This window comes from Antechinus flavipes, chromosome 2 (genome assembly GCF_016432865.1).
Source record: "Antechinus flavipes isolate AdamAnt ecotype Samford, QLD, Australia chromosome 2, AdamAnt_v2, whole genome shotgun sequence".
Taxonomy (NCBI): Eukaryota; Metazoa; Chordata; class Mammalia; order Dasyuromorphia; family Dasyuridae; genus Antechinus; species Antechinus flavipes.
The window spans coordinates 506,398,289-506,413,120 of NC_067399.1; positions in this window are offsets into that span (position 1 = coordinate 506,398,289).

Sequence of the window (14,832 nt, forward strand, 5' to 3'; positions counted from 1 at the left end):
ATGAGCCTACTGTAATCCTTTAGATTTTAGAAAACCTTTTCTACCTCTATTTCATTTGGTTCTCAGACCATGAGGAGGATGGAAGAGACACAAAATACACACTTCATGGAAAAGATGAAATGAGGCAAATAAGAAGGGACCTAGGTGTTTCTTAAGGAAAAAGAGAGGAAACACATTAGAGCTAGCCATGAAACTCTCCCTGGACTTTTTGCCTTTGTACTAGAAGTCCGAAAGTAAAATCCATAAGAATGAACTTTTTTCTTTTAAATCTTATGGTTCTTGTACAGGAAACATTCAGTGATTTGTGGGGGCCCAGGTCTAGTCAGTTTTTCTTTTATGTTTGAGAAAACATTGTCCTCTTCAGCTCATCCTCAATCAAGAGCAGGGAGAACCACCAGAACGCATACCCCTGATGTTAAAATAGCAGGCCCAACCCAAGTTTCTTTCTAATCCACTTCTCCCTATTCTGAATCTCTGGATGTTAGTCTATTGCAGAACCAGGTTGAGATTTTCTCCAGCTCATTGGGGCTGTTGATTTTTTGTGAGTACTTAAGAGTTTTGGCCAGTACTTATGATTTTTTATTTTTTTATTTTGCTAAAGATAGATAGTCTAACGCTAGTAAGTAACCAGAGTATGAGGCAGTGAACCAGTGTCTGAAAAATTATGTAAGTGGTTGGCAATGGAAGACAAAGATTTCAGAGATGTGTAAGGCCTTGGAGAACACCTGGGTCAAGTGCTTTATTTTATAGGTATGAAAACTGAGAGGCAATGAGGTGACTCAGTGGATAGAGTGCCAGGTATGGATTCAGGAAGACCTATCTTTGTCAGTTCAGATCCAGCCTCAGATATATGATGGCTGTATGACCCTGGGCAAGTCACGTAAGCCTATTTGCTTTAGTTTTCTCATCTATCAAACAGGCTGGAGAAGGAATTGGCAAACCACTCCAGTTTCTTTGTCAGGGAAAATTCAAATGGGATCACAAAGAACTGGACACCATTGAAAACGACTGAACAACAACAACAATAATGATGGAAACCAAGAAATTGACCTAAATAAGTTTACATGGCTAGTCTTGGTGACAGGGCTGAATCTAAAACTCAAGTATTCTGACTGCTATTCATTTCTCTCTTCACTACTTCACAGGCCAGGCTCATTTTCTAGATAAAACTGCTTGTTAGTAAATACCTATCTGTAATGTGTTTCATCAAATATAAGGAGATGTCACCTACTGCTTTGAACAGCCAAAGTCAAAAGAAACAGAGTTGGAAGGGTCCTTGGCAATCACCCAGTACAACAACCTCTTTGGATGAACAGTGCCCAGAGAGAGTAAACAAATTATCTTAGATCACAATGATAGTCAGTAACAAAACTAGGATGATAATTCATCCTAGTTCAAGACAGAAATTATTTTTGAGTCCCAAACAGAGACAGAGGAAGAAAGAAAGAACAACTCCAAAAAGGGTGATCTAGAGAGCAGCTGGGGATGGTAGATGGCAAGTGATCTGTTTGTATAGTATCTATCTATGCCTGAGACAATGCTTAAAGAATCAGATTGTTGTTGTTGTTTGGGTTGGCTTCCTCTATGCAAAGGAAATTTTTAATAAAATTATTGGTTCTCAGGAGATCATTATACATAGCAACAACAAGATTATACTATGATCAATTCTGATGAACTGGGCTCTCTTCAACAATGAGTTGATTCAAGCCAGTTCCAATTGTCCAATAATGAAGAGAGCCATCTATACCCAGAGAGAGAATTATGGAAACGGGAGTGTGGACCAAAACATAGCATTTTCACTCTTTCTTTTATTGTTTGCTTGCATTTTTGTTTTCCTTCTCAGTTGTTTTCTTTCTAGATCCAATTTTTCTTGTGCAGCAAGATAACTGTATAAATAGGTACACATATATTGGATTTAACATATTTAACATGTATTGGACTACCTAACATCTAAGAGAGGGGGTGGGGGGAAGGAGGGGAAAATTTGGAACAGAAGGTTTTGCAAGGGTCAATGTTGAAAAAATGAAAAAAACATGCATATGTTTTGTAAATAAAAAGGTATAATAATAAAAATAATCTGCCAAAAAAAAATTGGTTCTAGGAAGAATCTAAGAAGAGTAAAAAAAGCAGTGAAGTCACATATGTCTTGTCCACATTTTCTTCTCTCTATATTCTCCCTAGATAACTTCATCTGCTTCCATGATTTTAAGATTAAATATTTACCAAATTTATATACCAGATCCTAATCTCTCTCCTAAAATCAAGTTCTTCATTATAAGCTTGAATATTTTGTATACATTTCAAATTTAGTGAAATTCTTAAAAACGAAAATTATTTTCCTCACCTAAAACCATTTTCTCCTTCAAACTTCTCTGTTATACTGTCAACCAGGTACATAGCTTCATAATCTCAGAATCATCCTGACATCTTCCTTCTTTATAAACCTCCAGTTCACAAATCTTGCATCCTGGAACTTCATAACAATTCTAATATCCATCCCCTTCCCTTCTTTCACATTGCTTCTACCCAATTTCAGGTCCTTATTACTTCTAGTAAGGAAAACTCCTTATATTATATATTAGGATATTAGGATAGCCTCCTAATTGTTCTCTCTACTCCTACTCATCCAAATAAGCCAAAATAATCTTTCTATAAGCCACATGTCTAATTTTCTCACTTTTCTGTTCAAAAATTTAAATGGCTCCCTCTTGCTCAGGCAACTAGATGGTGGAGTTGGGCCTGGAGTTAGAAAGACCTGAGTTCAAATTTAACCTCAGATGCTAGCTATGTGACCCCAGGCAAGTCACATAACTTCTGTTTACCTCAGTTTCCTCAACTGTAAAATGAGCATAATAATAGCAACTATCTTATAAGATTATTGTGAGGATCAAATAAGATAATATTTTTAAAGTCCCTGGCATGTAGTAGGTACTATATAAACACTTATTCTCTCTTCCTTTCCTCTTCCCTTTTCCTGATTGAGTTCAGTGTCTATCTATTATAACATGGCATTTTTTCTCTTCTCATAAGCTTTATCTTTTTTCAAGGCACTCCCCTCAAAACCTTCTCTAATCCCCACAGCTATTAGGGTTCTCTCTGCCACTTCAAATTATCTTCTATTTAATTATCTGGAAAGATTAAGTTCCTTGAGGGCAGGAACTGATTTCTTTGCATTTCCAGCACACTTAGCACTTTGCTTTGTAGGTATTAGTCCTTTCCTAAAAGTTTGTTGAAGTTACTAATGAATTAGTCAATTAGCAATTCTATACTTGGTATTGTCCCAAGCATTTCTTTCCTTTTGACTTCACTTTGAGGAATATTGTGGAATCAGATGGCTTCTGAGGACTCTTCCACAGTGTTATTCATTGAAGTATTTATTATTTGACACTCAATCTAAACTACTAGCTCTATTCCTTTCTTTTATATGTAGGTCCTGAATCCTCTACCAGATTGTAAACTATCAGTCTATATGTTTTAACCATTCAATATGCATTTAATAAACACTATTTACAAGGCATTATTAGATTTTGGGAATACAAAGAATAGAGTAGCATGAAAGGAAAAGAAAGTTTGTACCATTTGTACCAATGGGTACAGGGGTGGGGATCTTAATTCAATATAATTTGAGGAGTGAGAGAGCAATCGCAAGGAAGTGGATCAGAAAGAGTTTCTCAAAGGACACTAAGGACTCTGAGGAAGGAATGCTTTTGATGTCTGGGGAAACACAAGAGAAGCAGAAGATGACATGACAGGTTCATGGGACCAGCAAGTGGATTAATTACTGGAATACAGTATGTATAAAGGATAAAAACATTTTAAAAAATCTGGAAAGGTAGCTAGAGTAAGACAGGAAAAAAGTGTTTTTTATTTCATTAAAAAAAACTTAGATTGGAATTTTTGGTTTTATATCATCTAAAATAATCACTTTTTCCTTCCCCTAACCCTGTTTCAGAGAGCTATCCTTATAATAAGGTGGGGAGAGGGGGAAAATACAGTAAAACTTGACAACTTATCAAAAAAGTTTGGTGTTAGATAAAATATTCTATCTTCAAAATCTCCTACTTTTGTAAGGATGAGAGCAATGGAGGAGATGTCTTCTTACATATTCTTTGGGTGAAATCTTAATTATAAATATCCTGAATTTACTTTTAATGTGGTGTTGTTGATCCTTCCATTCGTTCACTAAAATCATGTGTTTTCCTGGTTTTGTTTACTTCACTTTGCATCAGTTCATCCATGATTCTCTGTGTTCATTACTTCTTGTAGCATAGCTACATTTACATATCATAGTATGTTTAATCATTACCCAATTGATGGGTATCTATTTTGTTTCCAGTTACAGCTGAAAAATACCAGCACAAATATTTTACTATAGATGGAACCTTTCTTTTTTTTTGTCATTGATCTCCTTAGAATGAAATCTGTCAAAAGGTGTGGACATTTTAGTTACTTTGCATAATTCCAAATTCCTTTCCAAGAATGGTTGAACTAATCCATAGAACTACCAAGAATGCAATAGTTGTTCCTTTCTTGCAATAACCCTTCCAAAATTGGCTATTCTCATCTTTTGTCATCTTGGTCAATTTGCTGGGTGTAAGGTAAGTCAGTGTTTTGATTTTCAATTCTTTTATTATCTATAATTTAGAACACTTTCACATTTGGTTAATAGTTTGCAATTTGAAGGGTTTTTCTGAGCAACATTGTGGCACAGGGCAAGAACTAGGGTGAAGATCACATGAGTGGAGAAAATAAGACAGGTACAAGAAATGTGGAGATAGAACTGATGTATCTTAGCAACTAACTAGATATCAGGAGTGAAAGTGAAGAGATAAAAATTGTCAATCTAGGAAAATGGATAGGAAACTCAATAAAAACTGAGAATTTGGGGGAGTAGGTGGAGAAACAATTACTATTTACATTTAAATATCTTTCAATTTAATGAATATTTACTAAATATCTGGCAGATCTATGCCACAGCACTCATCTCACAGTATTGTTATGAAGATCAAATGAAATGATGTATATAAAGTGCTTTTCAAACCTCAACTATCCTATAAATGTCAATTATTATTATTGTTATTATGTATCAGGTCAATCAATCAATAAGCATTTATTAAATACATACTATATCCCAGGCTATGTAGCTACAAAGACAAAACTGGATCCTTGCCTTTACACTATGTAAATATATAAATGTATTCAAAATGTTTACAAGATAATATTTGAGGGAAGGGGACAGAAGAAACTTGCACCTGGGGGTTTTAGGAAAAGCCTCTTATAGAAGGCAGTGCTTAATTCAAGCTTTGAAAGAAACTAGGGATTCTTAAGAGGCACAGGAGAAAAGTGAATTCAGGAATGTGTGGAAGCCCAGAGATGAGACATGGAATGTTGTGTATGAAGAACAAAAACTAGGTCAGTTTGACAGGCCCATAGTTTTTGTAGGAGAGAGTAGTATATAATAAAACTGGAAAGGTAGGTTGGAGTCAGATTGTAAGGGACTTTAAATGGCAAACAGAGGAATTTAAATTTCATTCGACAGAAAATAGGAATTACTGGAGTTTACTGAGCATGAGTGAGGTAGCATGGTTAGATGTTTGGTTTAGGATAATAATGTTGGCAGCTGTATGGAAAATGACTGGAGAGAAGAAATTTGAAGTAGGGAAACCACTTAGGAGACTGTCACAGTAGTTCAAAACAAGGGTGATAATAGTCTGTATTTGTGGTAGAAGGATGAATAGGAAGAAGGGGATGGATACAAGAAGTATTGTGAAGGTAGAACTAACAAAAGTTGACAACAGATTAGCTATGTGTGGCAAATGGTAATGCAGAATGGAGATGACCTTGAGAAAGTAAACCTGGGGTGGCTAAAAGATAATACTTAATAGTATTAGGGAAGTTAGGAAGAAGAGTGGGTTTTGGGAAAATATGTTTGAAATGTCTTGGGAATGCGAAGTTTAAAATATTAAAAAGACAACATGATATGGGGCCAGAGTTCAGCTGAACTCTGAATACAGCTGAATATCTGAAAGTTATCTATGTAGAGATGATAATTGAACACATGGAAATTGAGGCAGTAACTGTGACAGTGTTTTTCTCCCAGACAGGTAAGAGTATCTAGGAGGTCAATATTTTATCTATTCTTCTAGCAACAAAATGCTTCTGAAAAACCAGAAAGAAGGAAAATTGAGAAAAGGCCATTTCAAAATTAAGACACTGATAACTTTGACGAGAGTAGTTTCAATTGAATTAATGGAGTAAGAAGCTACATTGCAAAGGGTTGAAAAAGTGAGAAGAAAGGAAATGAAAGAAATGAAAGTAGAGGGTTATTTTTTGTTGGGGGGGGGGATGGGGAATTTGATTGTGGAAGGGAAGAAAGATGGAAGAGATAGGAGGATATTCTTAGTGAAGTACTTTATCCCTCTTCAGGAGCTGTCTCCCCACCTCAGCATTCATAGCTTTGAAGGTTGGCTTCCTGTAAAGGTGATTACTTTTACAGATTCAAAATTATTCTATGGATCTTTAATCATAAAACTATGGTTCCCAAGCTCCCACCAGTAAGCTTATCTTTAGCAGTCAGTCAATAGATAAAATTAGCTCACAGAAAGGATGTTTACTAAGATGGTATAGTAAAAAGAATAGCTACAAAACATTTTCCTTCACCATTAAACCTGGAGTGCCTTGTCCCACAAATACATAAGTGTTCATGGCAGGATCATTCTTAATTATGTAATTATCTGCTTATGCACATAAAGTTAAGAATAAAATAATACAAAATTACATATGTAGGGAACACATGTGGCTAAAGGAACTCAAGCTTCTTCTCATGGTATCCTGATACTGCTATCCCTTAGGTATAGCTTCCTTTCTGTGTGGATCACTCATCTGGGTCCCCTGGGTCTACTATTTTCCACAGTTCAACTCTTGACTTCAAGTTTCCTGAATTCATCATTGACTCTCTTCTCTGCTACCAGAAGTCAGCTTCTTTGAAGGTGCTTCCAGTCTCCAATTCCCTGTGTCTGTCTCTCTGCGTACCCTTCTAGATTTGGTGGAGCTGCTGGATTTTGGTGTACTGGGCAAGAAACTCTTCTGTGAGATAGCAAGGCCAGTATGGGGAGAGGGGAAAGAAAATCCTGCCCTCTCCCTCTTTCTGGTAGAGACTCAGTGGTCATACTAGTCTACAAAAGTGCTCCCAGCTTCTGTTCTTTGACCAATATGAAGCATAGAAGACTTAGCATTTAAAAGCCAACTAAAGGTGTATCCAATTTTTATTCAGCAAATGGCCAAATGCTATTCCAATTTCATTAGGGTAATTTCTTCAAATTCTATAAAAAGTAATGTGTTATAAGCACATTTCCCACTGATTTTAAAAACAAATTAACACCTTATTAGCTCTGTTTTCTGCCCCTCACTTTCTGTGATGATAACAACTAGATTGGAAGAGAAAGGGAGAAAACCAAATTCTCCCTGCTATATAAGGATGGGGAACATCTTTGTATCCTGTAATATTTCAAACTCATTATATTTCTCCTCAAATCATCCCTTTTCCAAACTGCCCTTTTATTATCAAGACATCATTATCTTTACAATCAAGATACTGAAGTTTGTAAATTCAAGGTCATCTTCAACTCTGCACTCTGCTTGTTTATAGACAGTCAAAGAAAGGGGGAAAGAGAGAGAGAAAAAGAGAAAGAGAGAGGGGGGAAGGAAAAAACAGAATAAATATCTGTAAGGATAATCTGCTAAAGGAAATAGGAGGGAATAGGATCAAGAGTTACACATGGGAGCAGATAGGGGACACAGTGGATAGTACACTGGCCTCAAGTCAAGAGGACCTGAGTTCAGATATGACTTCAGATACTTGCTAGGTAGTTGTGTGACTCTGGGCAAATCACTTAACCCTGATTGCTAACACATCCACCCACCTAAGCCCTCCCCCTCAAAAAAAAGTTATACTTAGAAGAGTTGATTTTGGTAAAAAGAAATACCACTTCTTCATTAGAAACTAAAGACAGAAAGAATAGGAGCTGAGGTCAGAGTTTTGAAATGTTGAAGAAAAAAGGAGCATATTGTGAATAACCTTTATTTTTTTCAGTGAAGTACAAAACAATGTCCTCAACCAAGAGAGGGTAGATGGAAGGGATGATGTGGGAGGCCTGAAAAGAGAAGAGAAAGTTTGTAACATTTGCACTGGGGCGTTTGATTGAGAGAATGAATGAAAAAGGCATCTATTACATCTTACTGTGTTCTAGGACTGTGCTAAGCAATGAGATATAAATAAAAAGAGAGAATTTCTGCTCTCAAGAAGCATTCTAATAGGAAGAGATAACACATTTGGGAAATCCTGGATGGGACAAGGGTGAAGTCCAGGGTATAGTTAGAAGTCAGGTTGGAAGCACCAAGAGATAAGAGTAATAGCATTCTGTCAAATATCAAGACGACTTTGATAGAGAATCAGAGAAGTAAAATAATAGCTAAATGTGGTATCCCTAGTTGAAATTAAACATATAAATTTGTAGCAGACCCAGCCAGCCAACTTATATGACTTCTTACAATGCTATTTAGCAATTTATAAGTACAAGGAGAAAAGATATATACTGTTCAAGATAGACTATGAATGTAACTAAGAAATATAAATTGGGCTGCTAGGTGGCACAGTAGATAGTATGTTGGGCCTGAAATTAATCTTCTTCCTGAGTTCAAATCCAGTCTCAGACATGTAATAGTTGTGTGATCCTGAACAAGTCACTTAACCCTGTATGCCTTAGTTTCCTCATCTGACAAACTAGAGAAGGAGATGGCAAGCCATTATCCGTATCTTTGCCAAGAAAACCCTAAATAGGGTCACAAAGAGCCAGATTGTACTGAAAAACAAGTAAATGACAACAACAAAAAATATAAAGTCCTGTGAACTCTCTAAAGAGTAGGGAAATGTTTCTAATTGGAGGCATAGGAGTAAGATATGGGAAGACTCAATGTTTTACCTGTATTAATATGCCCAACATAGGGAGCAGTCACCTGTTCATAGTGATGGTAATAGTGATGTTATATTGCTTTCAAAATCATGATAAAACAGTTTTGAAGGCAGGACTACAGCACTTGGAATAGTGAATGAATAATATAAGACTATGAAGAATATGAATGTTAAATTGCCAATAAGAGAAATGATTATTAAATAACCAATTACTAAGAAGATCAAGAGGTTTTGTTCTCTTTCTAGATCCTCTTCTCTGCTAGGTTAAATCAGCATCTGCAAGGCAATGCTGATAATGAGATTGGATTAACTTTCTCCTCAATCTAGTTCAGACCCCTCTTTAACACTGAGCTCACCCCAATTGGAGAGCCCATTCTGTTCTATCTGGCTTGGGTAGAAGGGTAGATCCTTTGGCCTGATTGTCTGGGATTCGGAGTAATCTGATAGTAAAAGTGACATAATCAAAGTCATATGCACAAAACAAATGTGCATAGCCTTCATTTGAGCAGATTTACTTCATTATGATATTCATTCCTATTCATTGTTAAACCAATCAGAGTTGTTTGAGGCCTGTTGTGAATCCCCATTCTTTCAAGGGCATGTAAGCATCAAAAAGTCACCATGATCAGTCTTTTGAGAGTGCCACTGACCCCTTTTATTGATTATCTATTAGCAATAATTAATAAAATGATTAATTACCCAGAAACTATGTCTCTCAATTTTTTTTTTTTTTTTTTTTTACATCTTGTTTAATGTCATAAGGATTCAGAAAAAAAAATAAAGGAGGATTGGACTAACCAATGGAAGAGATGAGCCTTGAAGGATGAGTGGAGTTTAAATAGGTAGAAAGAAGAGGAAGGTATTTCAGGGAGGTATGATGACATGAAAAAAAGGCAGGAACTAGAAAAGAGAATAATTCTAGCTTGATTAGGACAAATGTTTGATGTTAAAATAAGAAGCTGAATACAAAGGGCTGAGTCAGGATTACTAAAAGAAAAAAAAAAAAAAAGAAAAAGAAAAGACATGACATTGACAAATCCAGGACCACTTGCATACTAGCCCATGTCATGGAAAAATCACTGGTACTACAGTTAAAGAATTCAAGTCTTGTCACTAATACTTAACATGTATGTGACTTTAGACAAGTGACTTATTGTCCCTGGGACTCAGTTTCTTTATCTGTAAAATGAAAGGACTCTACTAGGTAACCTCTAACATCTACCTCTAGAAAGTTCCTTCAATTAAAAAGAAGGGGAATGGTTTGTTTTTTTTTTTCTCCTGAAAAGATGCTCCTTTTGCAGCACTTTTATGTAGCATTGAAACTGCAAAATCTATTCAATATCTCCTTAGTTTTTTTTCAGGTCATCATTTGCCAGTCAGTCCTGATGATACCAAGATGATGTAACAGGAGTAAAGAGTTATTATGGATGTCAGAACTTTCTATTTTAAATGGAGATAAGAAGTTAGTCACCCCCAAAGGACTGAACTGCCATCTGCAGAACATATTGACAGTGCAAGAATCCAATTTATCACTAAGAGTGAATAAACATATCTGAGATTTTTGGCTCAGAAATTCTATCCAATGTTTGGCATTTCAAGCTGCAGCTTTCTTTGTTGCTAGTGGCTGTATTTCAGAAAATTATTTCTTGACCAACTACAGTACCTTATGAATTTTTAAGTAATCGTGCACTCACAGCACCACCTAGGAGTAAAACTGTAAAAATACAACAAGATTAGGAATTTAACTGACCCTCCATAAGAGCAAGACTTAGGGATCCATGGGGAAAAAACCGGAAGAAGGAAGACCAAAAAAAATGTTTTTCCATAAAGAGACCTTAGGGCAGAAGAGTTCAAACTATAGGAGACAGGAATAGTAAAGAAATGGATATCCGAGATGAAAAAAAAAATAGAAAGTAGGAACGAAGGGGATCAAAAAGAAAAGAAAAAAAAACATTTTAAGAAAAGAGATGTTATAAAGGGGAGTTAATGGAATTCAATTTGGCTTAAGTAATGTAGAAACCTGTGGTTTTAAGAGAAAAAAGCAGTAATCCAAGTACTAAAGAGTAGATACCCTATTCAGTGAGTGTCCACATATCGCAAGCATGCAATGACAGTGAGCTTACTATTACAATGATTTCAGCAGACGTTGCCCACTATGGGTCATTGCGGGTTAGGGGAAATCTGTTGTTTTGGCACAATCAGTGACTGGCTTTCGGGAAGGAAAACAGAGGAAGTATTGAAATGAAGGATAGGGTAGAAATCTTATCTGACAAGGGGCTAATTCCTGATTATAGAGGCTTGACACAAAAGCGGACTGACCTGGAACTCTGTGGGTCTCTGGTTGTCTTTAACAGCTATCGGAGAACCAATGCCCATGGAGTACAGATCCAATTCCCTAAACTGTGAGGAGAGAGCTGGGAGCAAATCCTCTGTCCCTGGGGCTACTTAAGCAGCCCTAGATACACAATCCTCCCTAACTGCCATTAGAATTTGCTATCCTCCAAAGCTCTGGTCCTAGCTGTTAAAGGGACAGTGCTCCTAGCAGGGTACCTTTGAGGTGACTGACCTACAGCCACCATTGGAATAAATGCTTGGTACTTCAAAGGAATAGCATGTGACTCCCTTCACCAATGTATATTGCAATCTTCTTCACAATGTACTAAAAGATCTTGAAGCAGGAATATTGTTATGCTGCAGCCAGATTGGTTATATAATTTAGATTTAGAAGTAGGAGGGTCCTCAGATTTCATCTAGTTCAACTCTCTAATTTAATTAGGAATTAATCCTAATTAGGAATTAGGATGAGGAAATGGAGGCATGGGTACTGCAGATTACTTTCCAATCAGAAAGGTAGTCGGGGATGGGATTTAATCTTCCATGTAACTAGAGATAGGGAGACTTTTACTTTGTCCTTGGCTGAGCCAGTCCTCAGAAAGCAAATCCAAACCATCTCTAACTTGGTTGGATCTACCAGAATTCCTGAGCTTTTGAGAACCCAGTATCAGATCTATGCATACTATGAAGGATCAGAGAAAAACTTTAATGAGGCAGCTAGATGGCTCAGTGGATAGAGTGCTGGGCCTAGAGTCAGGAAGACCTAGGTTCAATTCTGGCTTTCTATTATTTAGTAGCTATGTGATATTGGGCTAGTCACTTCATCGCTGCCTTTTTCCACTAGAGAAGGAAATGGCAGATATTCCAGGATCTGCCAAGAAAATGGGCAGAATGGTCCATAGGGTCACAAAAAATCAGACATGACTGAACAATAAATCATCACAATAATATGCTATCTAAACTATATTCTAGTACTTCCCCCCCTCCAATCTCCTCATCTCTAGCACCACCCCCCACAAAAGAATTCAAAGTCTTTAGTGAATTTGATATTTTACCTTTTGGTAGAATATTTACTTCCCAAGCACAATATATATGAACCAAAAAAAGGCTGAAGTGTTATGGAAGTATAAGGTATTATTGTTGTTTTTCAAGTCTACTTCTGTGAAACTGTTCTTGAGTAGTTCAGGCTACCCCATCTCTGAATTCATGTAACAATTTATAATTTGTAACACATGTCAGAAGAGACCATTTGACACAAAGAGTCATGGCATACTTGAAGAATCACTGCCTTTGCAGTTGCTGATCCTGCTTAGGTAGAAACAGGGATTAGCAGTATCTGACACTCCCTTGCCACATCTACCATTCCCCCTTAACAGATAATCACTTTTAAGGCTCAAAAGCAAGGAAAGAAACAAGCATTTATTAAACTCTTATACTGTGCTAAGCACTTTTATCTCATTTGATCCTCATAACAAGTCTGGAATTTATATGCTGTTATTATTATTATTAACTCTGTACTTTCATTATCCCTATTTTACAGTTGGGGAAATTGAGGAAGGCAACAGTTTGTTAAGTGACTTTCCAAGGTCACTAGCTAGTAAATATGTGAGGCTGCATTTAGGTTTTCCTGCCTCCAGTCCCAGCACTTTATCCATTACATTACTTAATTACAATACAGAAGATATTTTGTTTATAAATTATGGATGGTCCCTGAAAATAGATATTGAAATAGTTCTGACTTTTCCCTATAGTGAGAGGAAAGGTGCTTCCAGGATAGAATATTGTATATCCTGTGACAAGTGCTTACTATGACAGATATTTTTGTTTAGTAGTTTTTTCTTTGTCACATTTGATCAATTAACAAGCATTACCAAGCACTGACATATATTAGGCTCTGCTATGAGTTCTGGGGATCCTGTTCTCAAGGAACCTGCATGCTAACGAGAGAAGATAATGTTTACACATGCAGGCATATACAGAATATGTACAAAATAAATACAAGGTAGCTTTGGAGGGGGTGTACCGGCTACTGGAGGACCAGGAAAGGTCTCATAAAGAAAACAGCCCTGTTTTGAATCCTGAAGAAAGGTACAAGGCATCAGTAAGGGGGAAGGTCACTCCAGAGAGGGTGGGGGTAGGGATCACTATTTCAAAGGCTCAGGACAGAAGATGGAGAGTCATGTGTATGAAATAATCAAAAGGGAAGGGAGGGGGAGTGAAGCACTGTTTACATATATCTTGAGCTTCCTGACTCTCAAATCATATACACACATAAATGTGTGTGTGTATGTGTGTGTGTGTGTGTGTGTGCTTACCATGTGCAGGGTATTATGCTAAGTGTTAACAGGTAATACATCATTTGGTATTCACAAGCTATTATGATTCCTATTTTACAATTGAAGAAACTGAGACAGAGGGTTAAGTGATTTCCAGGATCACATTACTTGCTAGTGTCTGAGGTCACATTTGAAATTAGGTCTTTCTGGCTCCAAGTCCAGTGCTTTCTGAAAGCCACCAGCTGCCCAGTAGGCTAGCACAAAGTGGATTTTATCATGCAAGAAGAGGAAGGGGAGGTAGGTTCTGAAGCACCTTAAAAGTCAGAGAGTTTATATTTGTTCCTGAAGGTAAAAGGGGATCTAAAGACTAAGGGACTGTGGAAATAGGCCAGGTGAGAGGTGATGGGGGCTTAGCCTGGGCTTAAACTAAATGTAAATGTAGGGGAAAAGACATATGTGAGATATGTGTTGGAGACAGAATTGACAGAACATGGCAATTGATTGGGCATTTAAGGTGAGTGACAGTAAGGAGGGGGAAGACAGTAAGAGGGGGAAGATTGTGAATCTGGAAAACTTGAAGGTTAATGGTGTCCTTGAGAGTAATTGGAAAGTTTGGAAGAGGTCTGAGTTGGGGGGAGGGGAGAAAGATAATTTAATGAAATCTGCAAGCTGTCACAACCCATCCAATTCTGTGTATCCTGCACAACTCACTCTGCCCCACCCAAAATGAAAATGGGGAAGACATCCTCTTATTCACCAGTCACTGTCCCACTCATGAATCACTGCCCTGGTGAACAGAGCCTATTTTCTCAGGACAATTGCCAAAGATACTTGGTGTGATTTGGGAGGCAGGGGGTCAATACAATTGGGGGAAGGGCTAGAATTTTCCCACTGACATCTGCACAGTTTAAGATGTGGGTGGCTGGTAGAAATAAAGCTAAAATTGGCCTTGGGGGGTTAACACTCACCTCTAAGGGCTGTTTGGGAGCTCATGCAGGAGGGTAGTAAGGAAAAAGGTAAGCATGGTTGTGTTGGGGACAGTTCATGAAAGTGGGATGCAATCCATCTTCCCAACCATTTTTCAGTTTGGTTGATCATACCCAAAGATTGAATCCTGCTGCAGTCTGTAGCTGGACTCCCAGTGATGAATCATGCTGGATTTAACGAGCTTAGGCCTCAAAGAGGAGAAGCCATCTGTTGCCACTTAAGTATCTGATGCCTTTCTGGTTTGGTAAGATTCTCCACTGGCAT